A 13056-nucleotide genomic window follows, 5' to 3' on the forward strand; every position below is an offset into this window, starting at 1 on the left:
CATGGGACTCTAGTGATAAATTATTTTGATAATGTTACAAATGCACAAAGCTAACAGGAAGTATAAGTTCCTTATATTTAGGGTTCTGATTCCACTTAAACCAAATGTATAAATTAAGTACTAACAAAATTTTAAACCAATAACACTCAATTTATAAATACTATGTAATGTACTAGATTATATTTTGTGGAAATCAAGTTGATATTTTCAATGCGAATATATCAACTGCTAAAGCTCATGTTCTTATGTGTTCAGAGTACATGTTTTGTATTGGCTTAGGTCTCTCTATTTTTGCTCTATGTGGAGTTTTGTGAGACTTTTTTGTGCATATCATGCCGTGATGTTATTCATCCTTCACTTGTCATCAATGAATCATTTTATATTTTAAGCACAATTCTAAAATTGTTTTCATGATAATATATGTTTACAGTTTAAATGTTCAGATAGATTATAAGAATTATAACAAAAATGCAGCTTCAGTTATCCCTGTACCATTTCTGAGACCCAGGTACACGTCATTTTCAACTATATTTCAGCTGTTTTTATCTTGGTATTTACCTCTTGAGGCAGAGACTGCCAGTTCTTTATATAACGTCCATTTTCTTTCTCTGTTTTTACTAACAGAATCTCAGCTTTGTTGAGTTAACAACATGTCTGCTAAAAAACAGTATTTTCCTGTTTTTCTTGGAAAGAAAATAGCCATAACATTGTCAGAAAAATTAGTTTTAAAATTAGTTTTACACACACCCTTTTGCTTTTTGCCCTTCCTTCTTCTTCAGTCCTATGCAGGTGTCTTAGCTAAGGAGGCAATAGCTACTTTGTAATTGATCTGAGAGAAAAGCTAGAGGTCACGGAAATCTCGGCCCTGACACTACTGAGCCACTGTCCAGGCCTGGACGGACTACTCCTGGAATGCTTACTTTTGAGCAAACCCCTAAACCCCACCTGTTTAAGCTACTATTAATTGCAATTGCAGGGGAATTATATCTAAATCAATTAAATCTAAATCTAGTAATCATTTCTAGATAATGATTATTCCATTATGTCCTAATTTATCAAATTTAGACATTATTTACTTAGTTCCAAATGTGGAAGATTTGATGCTATTTTCTTATCCCACTATGTTAGATATTTTATCTATCCCTATATTTTTACATTACACTATTTGTTTATATTAATTTTCAGTTATTTAATAAATGATTTAAAAATAATAGTCATATTCAGTTCTGAGCCAAGTAATGCATTATGACATTTATTTCTCAAACGATTTTCTGTTTTTCCTGGAAATGATAATTTCCTTGTATAAATGATTCCTTCTTATTCTGTTTCCTTATCACTAATTCTTCCCAATATCTTCAACAAAATATTATTTTCTGCAGAGTCATGCAATTAATAAATTAGTTTATTTATTTTTTTCTTGTGTTATCCCTTTTGGAGCTTTTCATCTTCCTACCATATTCTACACTTGCTTCCTGTGAGCCTCTCCCACCCCCTTCCTTCCCCTGGGTCTGCATTTCCCCTCTCAACGCTGCACCCCCTTAGTGCCTGAACCTTCCCCCCTCCTTTTGTCTGTCAAGGCTGATCTCTCTTTCTCTCTGTCTCCTTCTCTCGCTCCCTGCCCTCTAAGGTTCAGGAACCTTTCTTTTGCTGTAAATTGTTTCCTGAGCCTATGTCTTCTCCCGCTCACTTCTTCTACCTCTATGACTTTCTAAATAAACTTTCTAAAAAAAAAAAATGTATTGTTTCTCTCTTGCTTTGGTGAAGCACACCCTTCAGGAGCTCACCGAGAAACAACACAGGGAACTTGACTGATCCTAATCTCACACTATGTGATGGTTGCTTGAATTTAATTCCAAATTGATGAGTCTTTCGTTCAAATTTGAAGGCATTTTCACATATTCCTACTGTTTAGGTTAATTGTTGAGAAGTCTTTATATCTATATATGTAACTTGTTCTAACCCTTTCTAACCTGGGTTCTCCACATTTCTGATCCTTGGTGTAAAATCTTTTTTACGCCTCGTCACCCTCTGAAATGTGCCAATATTCTTCTAGTGTTTCTTTTATTGTCTACTTTTTGTCTTTTTTATTTTCCTTTCTGAGAGTATTTAATTTTTCTCATATTTGAATGCATTGGTTGATTTTACCCCTTCTCTTTTAAAACCCAAGATATGTTGAGTTTTGATTATCTTCTTTAAATAACATGCTGTTCTTATTACATGCAAGGTCATACATTATCACCTTAATGTACTAATTGTGCCTTTTTTGAAGTTTTACTTGCATCTTTTACTATTTTTGTTGGTCTAAACCTCTTTGATAATTGAAAACTTTTCTCAAATCACTGGTGTCCATTGTGGCTTATACATAATTAGTACAGAGGCACTAATAAATGATTAAAAGCTCCATCTGTGATCAGAGCTTGTTTAGTAGAGGACGTCACTCATATGGCAGGGTTTTTCAGTCTCAGCAATATTACCATCTGGGGCTGGATAATTATTTGTTGTGGGGGCTGTTTTGTGCCTTGTAGGGGTTTTAGTAGCATTTCTGTTTCTATCCACTAGAAAGACGCCTTGTAGTTGTGACAACCAGAAAATCTTTTCAGGTATTGCCAAATGTCCCTTGGGGGACAATATCATCACAGCTGAGAAGCACTGCTGTGGACTGATATAGCGAGAACTGGTCATTTGGTCTACCTGCCATTTTGTTATAAGATGCCTGAGTGTCAGGGTTCTTCAGGGAAAGAGAACCATAGTATGTATGTATGTACATATTTATGCATGGATGTATGTATGTACCTATCTACCTAGATGGATGGATAGCTAGCTAGATATCCTATAGAACTAACAAGTGAATTTAATACGGTTCTCAGATAAGAGATTAATACCCAAATATCAATAATATTTCTACTTATTAGCAAGAATGATGAGAAATGGAAGAGAAATTCTTTATTAAAAATATGAAATATGTTTTCGTAGAAGAGAAATTAAAGACTAAATAAATTGAGAGATAGCCCTTGTTTAGAAACTTAATATTATTAAGATGTTGATATTATTCAAATTATCATTAGAGTAAATGTCTACCAGTCAAAATCCAAGGAGGTTTAATTATAGAAACTAATATTCAAATTCTAAAATTCCTATAGAAATGAAAAACCATAGTTCTTTTTGTAACTATGTTTTTTTGAGTAACCAAAGTTACTCAGGTAACTTTGAAAAAAATAGCAAAGTTGGAGCAATTACGCTACTTGACTTCAAAAGATTTAGACAGCTCAAGAAATTGGCCACATGAATATAGTAATGGATGTATGTATGTGAGTATTTATTGTTTTCTTAATTAAGAAAAGTACAAAGTAGGTTACATGTAATTTCAAAGTGTAACCCTGGTAATATTAATTTTACTGATAAAATATCAGATAATTTAGCAGTTGTTACAGAATTAAAGTTAGAAATACTGTTTGGAGTCAGTATTTTATATAAAATTCCTTGAATATATTGCACATGTTTTGCGATTGTTTTACCTGTGTATACAGAATCTTAGCTCAGTTACTAGTATAAATTTTTAATAAAATAAAACTATATTTGTGTTAAAACATCATGCAACCTGACATTTTGTCTTATTTTTACCAAAACTTTGGCAACATACTCTTTTATTGCTCAAGGACCTAAGGAGAGAAGGATTTTCACAAAGTACTGATGAAACTACTGCTCTGCAGTGTGCGCAGCAATGGCTGTGCAGGCCTCCTGGCAACCCACCACACTGCGATGTTCCACGACTGGAAGGTGTCCAACAGCATTGATCTATAGTACTGGGAAACAGTGAGGGTATAAAAAGTTTCCCAGAATTATTTGATTAACTCATGCATGTGATATACTAATAAATGCAAGGAGGAATCATGAATCCAATTTCTTTTAACAGTAATCTATAGACTATCATTTAAATTTATACTTTATCAAAGCAGTCACCTGAGATTTGGCCATGATGAGGCAGTTAACTGTCATAATGATCAGCACTAAGCCCGTTCTATTAGAATGTTCTAAGAAATATATTCTAAGAGACATCATTGCTGTTGATGGAATAATCTTAGAGGAGCACTTTGGGAACATTCCTCTTGTGTCATGTCCCCAAATAGTCTTTTCTCAGTTGATTGAGTCCTGCTGCTCCCTCCAGATCAAACAAAACAAAACAAAACAAAAACCCAAAACAAAAAACCTCACAGAATTGTTTAAATTCCCTTCTTTTGATTGCTATCTGGCAAACTGAATTTCCTCTGGCCTAGCAGTGTCTCTTTGGGTGCATAGCTTCTTAGTGATTGCTGATTTCATTTTTTCTAAATATGCTGTATTAGATGCCCTATGAAATGAAACTTCTTATTAAGGAAACATAAAGCCACCAGAATATTTATGTTAGTAGCCAGGATAACCAGGTTTTGGAGATGGGTTTCAACATGGAGAGGGAAAACTTTCCCTTGTGTAATAGATAAACAGAGTGGCATGTTTTGAAATCCAGTGTGTTTACCCTGAAAAATCAGTCTGAAATTTTACTCCCATTTGGAACAAGGGTAAGTCTGCAGATATCTTATAAATACACACCGAACCAAGAAGCTGAGTTAGCTCCAAGGAGAAGTAGGCAGTATGTTCTAGAACTGACAGGTCTAGAAACACAGGTTCATTGGTGTTTATCATAAAAAAATTATATTTTCTATTCCCTTCTTCCAATGATCATATGCATCTATTATATACATATATAAACATACATAGGTATAGATCTACAGAAAACATATTTATATTTAACTTTTATATTTGTATCTATATCTACACATATTTCCTTAAAATTCAAAAAAGCAAGTAAGATTGTTTTTATACTATTTTTTCATATTTTAATTTTTGGTGTGAATGAAAAACTAAAATGCTTAGATGTTTTACAAACTGACTAAAAGAATGAAAAGGACAGTAATCATTGAGCTTTGATTTACTGCTACTGCAATGATAGGTTTGGATGGACAGAAAAAGATCTATTTATATCCTTAAATTTGTGTCAGACCCACCAGTACCCGTGTTGATCACCTGCACAGCAGTAGCTCTGATAGTCTGGAAGCTGAGTTCTCACTGGAAATCATGGTCTTTCGTTTAACTGTAAGACTTCAGAGAAATAGATAACTCCCCACTCGAAAAAAAACTTTCCAGATTTTTTTTATATTAATGCGTTTTGTTTTTGACAATAGTCAATACTGTCATTCTGGATTTTCTTTTCAATAATTCAACAAACATTTATGAAGTATCTACAAGGTACAAGGGCTGCCAAGATAGTTTGCCCCTTTCCTCTCTAAGATTGGCAATATAATCTGTGTGGCCCAGGGCAAAATAGAAATGTGAGGCCTCTTGTTCAAAATGGATTAAGATCTTCAAGATGGCCACAGAAGAGCTTTAAACCAAGTGTGAGGTGACATGTTCATGAAGCTGTGCCTGTCCCTGTCCTTGGCAAGTCATGTGTGTCTCAGTTGTGCATGAAGAAATGCTGGTATCTAAATGCAAGGCCACCTGTGAATTTGAGTTTGAGTGCTCACATCAATACCCTCTGGGAGCTGTCTTCTGAGTACAAGCGCCACATCAATCCTTGGGACTATTGGCCACAGTGACCTCTTTTTAATGAAGTGCATTACTTCTCCCCCAGTGTTCTGACACCCTGAGTTATTTGGGAATGTTTACCCCTCTGGGAGACCTGGCTTAATAGTATATTTATCATGACAGGTAAAAAAAGCACCAACCCAGCAAGCTGAATAGAGAGAAGCATGTGAATTCTCGAAGGTTTAAGAACTTCCACCCCCTTAAATTTTGCTGATCATCGTGTTCCCTTTTCAGAGGCCATGAAACCAGATGATACTTGCAGTGAGTTACAGCTCTCATTTCTTAATTTGGATGGCTGCTTGCCAGGTGACCTCTGCAGTAGTAAAAAATTCCTGTTGACTCCTGTTTGGGCAGTACTAAAATGAAAGTGTAGTTGGACTTTTAATCAGACCAGAGAATGGGGAGTGACGTGAATGGGACATAAAGAGATAGACTTCAGATCAAATTCCCTTCTAAGAATACATGCTGTGTCCAATTTATTTAAAATAATTACCTTTTTGATTCTTGTTTCCTCTGACTCTGTTTTAAATATAATGGAGTACAAAATAATGAGTGCTTAACTACAATTCAATGGCCTGGGTTACATAACGCCTCTAATCCTTTAATTGGCATCCCTCTTGCTTCTCAAGTAGATTATATACTTCTCAAGCACCGTGTTTTACAGAAACTTGTTTTCTTAATATAATAGAATGTTAGCATTGAATTATTCTAGAGGTCATTTATTTCTATAGAATTGGATATTCATAAAAGTACCATGATAAATATTGGGCAACAAAGATGAGTAGGCTCCGATATTCTCACCTCTCAAAGAGCTGCCAATCCAGTCATGGGGAAAGAATAAAATCCAGAGCCAAAGTATGAGAAAGGGCCTGCTCTGATATGATCTAAGTGTTGTGGGAACATAACAGGGAGGTTGATGATTTAATTAAGTGTGATTGATCCAATTATAATTATTGAGTCCTACTATGTATCTGGCAATTTATTAAGTGTAGAAAATAAAGCAGGAAAGAAAATAATAGTTCTGTCTCTACTGGGGGAGAATGATAGCAAACTTATAGTTCTTCTTCAAGGAATGAAAAACCTTCATGCCAGAGATGCTAGCAGAGTTGGGTCTTCCCGGTTAAATAAACTCTCACTGGGTCAGTGGGGGGCAGGGAAAAGAAACAAAGGAGAGCTCGGTGCTGGTCTCCGTCTCTGCCTCTCTCTCTCTTTTTTGGTCCTACCTTTCACCTAGTATAGCTATTTTCTCATTAGTATAATAGCTGTGGGTATATGAGCTGACAGTTCTAATTCTGAATTTTCAGTTAACTGCGTTTTGTGGTCATTTCCTTTTGCGGTATCATTTATTTCCAAAACTTTGGATTTCTATCAGCTTTAGCATATATAATAACTATATTCCAGTCCAATTTTCCTTTGTTTCATGGGAGGCTTATTTATCCTCTTACATTGTTGATGGTGTGATTAGTGATCCATCCACAGCCAGAGTGTCCTAGGACTTTGCTGGGGAGTACATGCTGGGCAGTGTGTAGGGCTGAAATAAGGGTGGGGAGATTAGGGGTGGATCCTCTGTCCCGGAATAAATTCTTACAATGAACGACCAATAGGCCTGCTGGTCTCTGCCAGATTCTTTCCTCCAGCCAGAAAGATACTAAATATGTAGCTTCAGCAGTATCGATCAAGTAGCTGAACTCTTGTGGAAATTGAAATTTTACATTTGTAATGTCAGCTAAGGAAATGGGAGCTATAAGGTTCCTACTTGTCATGTGTGTCACATTGCTAGCAGACGTCAGTAATGTGACAGTCTACATCCTGGGGAGATTTGGAGTCTTGATAACTACTAGATTTAACGTTTTAATGATAACTTCTTTGAACTGCCTTATCCAGCAACAATGCCTGTAGGATGGGAGCCCAAAGGATCACAGGGTGATTGATATGACTACTGTGGTAAAAGCGTGTGTGTCTGATTTTCTAAAGGATTCAAGTCCTCTGAAGCACTTTAGGTATCGATTAGTCACAAAACAAGTGCTCTCTTTTGGAGGTGAGCAAGTTGAAAAGACCTGAGCTTTGGTTTCACTTACTGAAAAAGCACAGACTCAAGAATCAGACCTGTGTTAAAATCTCAGCTCTACTACCAATTAGCTGCATTCACTTAGACAAGCTACTTATTGTCTATGGGCCTCAGTTTCTTGTCTGAAAATGGAACTAATACCTTCCCAGTTGGTGCTATGTAATAATAGAAGAATACAGGGGATATAATGATAAAGCATTCTATTAATTTAAAAATGCTGTACAAATTATTTTTCCCCCTCACTTACACATTCCCTGATATGTCATATGAAACTCACAAGAGCTGCAAGAGGAGATTTTAATTCTGTGTATCACAAGGTGGTGAATGGGCTAACTGCTAGGAAATTTGAGATTTATTTATGACTCTGCCACTTTGGGCAAGTCATTCATTTATTGATTCATCCATAAATTTGCTGTCTCACTTTCTAAACTATTGATGTGTTTTTCCTAAATCACTTGGTCTTTTGATGTTTCAGTTTTCAAATCTACACATGAGCATTAACACCAGTAGCTCAATTATTCCACAAACTTCTTAAGATGATCAAATGAAATACTACGGACCTACCAAAAGGATCACCTTAGCCTCAAATGACAATAGTAACAATTTCAGAAAAACGAAGCTGAGATTGCTAGTGGAACTCAGAGCACTGAAAGACTGGGAGACAAAGGGAGATGATCAGTTTCCAGCAGGGTGCAGTGCTCCCAGAAGTAGATGTTCTCTGTGTCAGAGATGAGGTGGAGAGTGTTGGAGTACTGTCATCCACCATGCTGTGGGTGACATGCTTGAGCCCCTGGGAAGCATTTCTTCTATCAGATGAGGAAAAAAGAAAGTGGTCGTTTTCAGACTTGGCATGCAAGGATAGGCAAGCGACTTCTACTAGCTGCTCAGTTTCATAGTTTAGCCAAGCACCTGCCAAATGGTGCCGTTGACAGATGCTAGAGGCAGCCTGAGTCATGGAGGGTGGGGGGAAGGGGTGGGGTGGGGTGAGGAGTTGTTACCACTGCAGTAGGACTTAGAGACACAAATGGATGGCAGCTGGTTCTCAAATACCTCCTTAAAGCTGAAGGAGAAATGGAGATGAGGGCTAAAATTTCATCTGGTAGCTGGAAGGAGTTGAGCCTTGGATATTGATAATGTTAATCTTCTGCACCCTGCTTCCACCCCACCCCAACCTGTTAATTAAAGTGTTTACAAAACTACAAAATTGTAAACAAAATATGGAGGAAAAGGAAAACATGTTGTCTTCTTCTTCTTTTTTTTTAATCCAGTTAAGAGTCAGGTAAGGGTAGAAGACTTCCTGAAATCAGGCTTTTAGAGAATGAGAATTTCCTCCCCCTCACCTGCCCTCTACTCACCAGTAGTCTCTAACTTCTCCAGCCCTCACATCCTACTGAAACTGATGCTTGGCCAAGCAAGAGCTATTTATACTCATCCTTGGTATGGAGTTTGAATGAGGAAGAGGATCAGATGGGACCAGCCTTTATGTGAGGGTCTGGAGCTAGAGGAGGTTAACACAGTCAACTCAGATCATTAAAAAAAAAAAAAAAAAATGGCAGTGTCATCATTGCCCCGCTCCTATCCTTGAGATGGCTAATAGGACAGTACCTTATTTAATATCTCCGACTTAGGATCCCCCTTAAAAATCAGATGACTAGTTTGGGACCCTCCCTGATCCTCATTGATCCTGTTGGCTTAGAGCCTTGGGAAGTCAATTAGAGACTGGGAGGTTATTCTGTCCTCTTCTTCAGTTTTTAAAATTTTTTATACATGTATATTTTTAAAGATTTTATGTATTTACTTCTAGAGAGAGGGGAAGGGAGGGAGAGAAACATCAATGTGTGGCTGCCTCTCGCACATCCCCAACTGGGGACCTGGTCTGCAACCCAGGCATGTGCCTTGATTGGGAATTGAACCAGTGACCCTTTGGTTTGCAGGCCGGTACTCAATCTACTGAGCCACACCAGCCAGGGCCTGTTCTTCAGTTTTAATGTTCTGCCTCATGTTGTACTACTGCCTTAGGGTCATGGAAGCCACAATAACTAAGATCCCTGGTAGATAGGATTTTTAGAAAAATGCCCCAAATCTTAGCATTTACCTGTACTTTACTTTGATTTCCAGGCTAAGAGCAAACTTAGCTTGTTTTATCGTATATCCCTTCTTATTCTTAAGTATAAGAATAAGGAAATTAAGTATAAGAAATTTATATGTATGATTTTCAGGTTGGTCAGGCCTTTATCTTCCCAAAGCCCTACGTTACCTCTTCCCAATTCTAGTGCTAAAAGCTGGTTCTTCTTCTTGTTCTTGCCCTTGGTATCTATTAAGGAGCAGGCACTTTTGGCAGTGGTAGTATAAGTAGAGGCTCTTTATTTCTTCTTTTGTGTGAGAATAAACTAATCAGATTTGTCTGACAGGAGAAAGATCTAAAGCTAAGTATTGGCCTTCTCCTTGTCTCTCCCCAATTTTCTTGTAACTGGAAAACTTATTTTACAAATCAAATTCTGGAGAAAAATCACTCCTGGGAAAATAAATTTTTATAAGAATTGCTTCAGCCCTGGTAACCTGATATTTAAGCATAATGTTAAATTACCACTATCTATCATGTCTTTCTTCTCTAATATTTTAAGTAATTGCACAGGTGATACAAAAATAGGCCCTGGCCATAAATAATTCATAGAAAACAGTGCTAATATACAAGGACAAAGCTAAAGGGAAATCAAATCCAACATTCAATAACAAATCATAATTCATTATAATAAAAGACATAAATATTTAACTATATCCCTCGTTGTGAAGTTTGGATTTTTGATTTTCATCATCAAAGAAATTTCCTTGTTTTTTTAAAAGTGTATTTTCCAATTTAACAAATTTTACATCATTCTTCTTCTAAGGCTAATTTATTTCTCTGAATTAACATCACCTCTAGAACATCTACATTTTTTCCCTCTCTTTACATGAAAAGCTGTGGCTACCTTTCAGTTATATTAGTGTATCACATTATGAAGCCCTGAGATACAGAAATAAGAAAAAAAAAATCAGACACGTGAGGAAAAAACAAATCTTCCTAGTAGCTAAACTTTTGTAATATCTGAATTTTTGAAAAAGTTCAAACAAACAAATGCATTTTTTTATCTTTAGAATTTCAGAAAAACTCAGCTGATTCCTTAGCTGTGATGAGGAAAAAAGTATCCTTTGCTTTTGTTTGTTTTTGCTTTTGAAATTTATACTAGAAAGTGAAACAGAAATCGCAGACCTAAATGTAAAATGCAAAAACTATAAAACTCCTAAAGATAACATAGGGGAAAGCCTAGATGCCCTGGGGTATAGGATGGCTTTTTAGATACAACACCAAAAGGCGTAATCCATGAGAAAAATAATGGATAAGCTGAACTTCATTAAAATTAAAAAATTCTGTTTTGTAAGAGACAATGTCAAAAGAATGAGAAGACAAGTCATAGACTCAAAACATTTGAAATATAATTACTACATCATTCTGTAATTCTACTTATTGGTTTACATCCAAAAGAATTGAAAACAGAATCTCAGAGAGATATTTGTACATGGATGCTCATGGCAGCACTATTCACAATTACCAAGAGGTGGAAGCAACTCAAGTATCCATCAACTGATGAAAGAACAAAATAATTATACTGTTTGCATATAATAGAATATTATTTAGTCCTAAAAAGGAGGGAAATTCTCGCACATGCTACCACATGGATGAACCTTAAGAACATTACATTAAGTAAAATAAGCCAGTCATACAAAGAAAAAACTGCATGGTTCCAATTATATAAGCTCCGTACAGCAGTCAAATTCATAGGAGCAGAAAGTGGAATGGTGATTGCCAGGAGCCAGGAGGGGGTGCTCATGAGGATTTATTACATAAAGCATGTGGAGCTTTAGCTTTGCAAGCTGAAGTCCTAGAGATTGGTTGCACACCAATGTGAATATACTTTATTGAGCTGTGTACTTAAAAATGGTGAAAGTGCTAAATTTTTTGTTACATGTACTCTATCACAATTAAAAGTAAAAAAAAAGGAAAAATCCTAAAATTACTATATTCTCCAGTTTTAAGTTAAAATTTAAGTTTAAAAAAACCCTCTAGTATCATTTATCCACATATCTGTGGATCGATTCAACAAACACGGACCAACTATCATATTACTAATTGTTCCTTGCAGTTTATTTCATGTCATCTTCACCAAAATCCTGGGAAGCAGGTATAGATAGCTTCATTGTTCTCTAAAAAAAAAATGACACAAAAGAGACATTTGCCTTAAATAACAATGTCACTTGACAGCAGACCTTCAGGGATGGCCAGCAGAATTTACCTTGCATGTCAACCCTGATGGATCAGTAGGGGCCTCCTGAAGTGCTGTGTTGAGAAGGATTTGAAGCCACATCTGTTCTTAGCTGCCGGGGTCGACATCCGCACAGGGAAGGGAAGGGGAAGGCCATTGCAGCTCCCATGCCAAGCATCTGTAATCCTTTACTCCTCTCCAGGCCTCAACTTTTTCATTTCATACTGGCAGAATTTTGACACTGCAGAAAGTGTCAAGAGGCAGCATTAAAGTCAGCATAGATAAATTTAGATGGCTATTTTTCAGAAAGTTACAAAATGAAATATTCAAATCTGTACGAAAAGTTGGGCCATGCATTCATTCTAAGAAGCCCAACAACAGCTGTACCCTTACTGGGTGATGGTGAAAGGGGAGAGTTATTCTTTCATGTGTCTTCTCAAGTAAGTTACAAAAATTGGCCTAATTTGCTTCAGTTTGTTTTCACACTTATGCATAAAACATGGTTCTTTATTCATCTGAAGGAAAAATTGAGTTAGTGTGTATTTCAAGCTAAAGTTTCGGCATAGTTGTCAGTAAATCAGATATCTGTCAAGTAGCCTTTGTAATAAGTTTTCACACATTGTCTTCTCTCCAGGTTCACATATCCTAACTGTAGGCAATATATTTTTATCACCTGTATGAGGAATTCTGTATCTATGCGTTTAATTTGAATAAGAATTAAAATATGTAAATAAGTACACCTCTAGAAAATGACCTCTTTGCCTGAAAGTACCATTTAAGAATTTGTTTAGCTTTAGATCAACTGCTTTCTAAGGTATAGCAGAATTGAATGGAATATGTGCATGAAATCATTCCTGAGAAAGATATTAACTTTTCCTAAAGATTTGAAATGTCACTAAAAATAAAGTCCTGCTCTCTTTAAAAAATGATACAATTGGATAAATCTTGTGATGACATTTTTTTGTAAAGCTTAAAACCAAGACTCTCAAAACACCTTAGATTTGAAGAAATTGGTGGATTGTTAACATTGCAAAATTTCTGATGTCATTAAGTGAAAAAAGATCT

This window comes from Pteronotus mesoamericanus, unplaced genomic scaffold (genome assembly GCF_021234165.1).
Source record: "Pteronotus mesoamericanus isolate MK-2021 breed Mesoamerican mustached bat unplaced genomic scaffold, CSHL_Meso_final contig_101, whole genome shotgun sequence".
Classification (NCBI taxonomy): Eukaryota; Metazoa; Chordata; class Mammalia; order Chiroptera; family Mormoopidae; genus Pteronotus; species Pteronotus mesoamericanus.